The following is a 1810-nucleotide window of genomic DNA, read 5'->3' as shown; positions in this document are numbered from 1 at the left end:
GTGCCAAGAGCCTCATTATTATTACCATAGATCTGCCACCATTACCATATTTTACTGCTGGACCAAGTTAGGCTGAAGGTCAGCAGAGGAATCTCGGTTTCATGATAGGCAATGTTCCTATCAGGCCTGGAGGAAACAGCTCTGCTACGTCTTTCTTTGCTGTCTCTGTGTAGCAGGAGGATACCATTCTGCTTTGACACATTAAAAAGGGAACTATCTCACAAGTCAAGAAATGAAACCAGTTGGGGCCTATCTGAATTCTGACGAGAAAACAAAGGCAACAAGTCCCTTATTGATCTACAGGTGTCAAAATGTCTTGAAACTTCATCCTTTTTGCATATTGTAAGAAAACGTAAAAGTTTCTCTCAATTCTTCAGGTACCCAATAACAAAATCCATTCCTACATTGATGCCTGGGCTGATTATATTCAAAATCAGTACCATTGTTCCTTAAGATGCTTCACCACTTTTTGTCTTTGCATTCTAAAGGCTGTCAAGATTTCCTCCATCACCAAACCTCTAAAGTTTATCATCATCTTTGATTCCTTCCACTTTGATCACTCACATCAGTCAGTCCCCAGGTCTACAAATGTCCATCTAAAAATGTCTCAAGCAAAAAGCCCATCTCTTAAGGACTCCATTCAGCAATGAGATGCTAGTCCAAAAGCCTAAGTGCTCCCTACAGTCTCAGCTTCTATATTTCTGCTTCTCTGTCATGCAGAAAGCAAAAGGTTGGGCCTCCAAAGCAGAGGTCTGGACAAGACTAGATTGCAAAGGCCCTTCTAGTTCCTGTAGCATGCCTAAGTTATTATCATTTTGCTCCCTACTTTTAAATATGCCTAGCCATATGTTAGCATCCCAGATGTTTTCCTTGTTCTGCCAAAACCCTCTCAAATAACTCCTAACAAGCTCTGATTTCTGACCTAAAACAGTTTACCTCTTCTTAGGCAATATGGTGTCCCCCAGTCCCTAGAGGTCACTATATAAATGCGTAGCATACTGTAGCACAGAACTTAGGACATCAAGTGGTCCTCCTGCCCCAGTTTGCTGAGTAGCTGGTACTACGGGTGTGCCACCACTGTGCCTAGCTAGGCTCTTATTTCTATTTCCTCTTCACAATATTTTCTATATCTTGCTTCATTTTAAACATCTGTATCATGGTGTTCTCACCACCACATTCAGTGATTAACTAAAGCAAAGTTCACACAAGTAGATATTGACTCCCCACCACTCCCAACTTATCTCCTGCTCCAATAAGCCTTCCCCTGTACCCAGAGTATCTATCTTAGTTAAGGTTCCTATTTCTGTGATAAAATCCCACGACCAAAACCAATTTGGGGAGGAAAGAGTTTATCTTTCACTTCTAGATCATAGCCCATCACTGTGGGAAGTCAGGGCAGGAACTCAAGCAGGGAAGACCCCAGAGGCAGGAACTGAAGCAAGACCATGGTAGAGTTCTGCTTACTGGTTTGCTCCTCATGGCTTGTTTAGTCTACTTCCTTAAACAACTCGGGACTACCTGCGCAGAAGTGGTACCATCTTTCTTCCCATGGGCTGGGACTGCACACATCAACCATTAATCATGGAAATGCCTTACAGAAGTACCTTTAGGTGATCTGATGGTGGCATTTTTTTCAACTGAGGTTCCCTTTTCCAGATAATTATAGCTTGTATCAAGTTTTAACAACAAACAAACAAAATCAACCAGGACAACTGACTTTTTTATCAGTTTGGCATATCAATACATTACTGTCAAACCATAACCCTTCCTTTCTTGTTCATCCCCAAGATGTCATATGAATATTAAAATC

The sequence above is a fragment of the Alexandromys fortis genome, unplaced genomic scaffold, assembly GCF_014885135.2.
Source record: "Alexandromys fortis isolate MF-2015 unplaced genomic scaffold, M_Fortis_MF-2015_v1.1 scaffold_120, whole genome shotgun sequence".
Classification (NCBI taxonomy): Eukaryota; Metazoa; Chordata; class Mammalia; order Rodentia; family Cricetidae; genus Alexandromys; species Alexandromys fortis.
The sequence above is the reverse complement of the archived record's forward strand: the minus strand, read 5'-3'. Positions refer to the sequence as shown.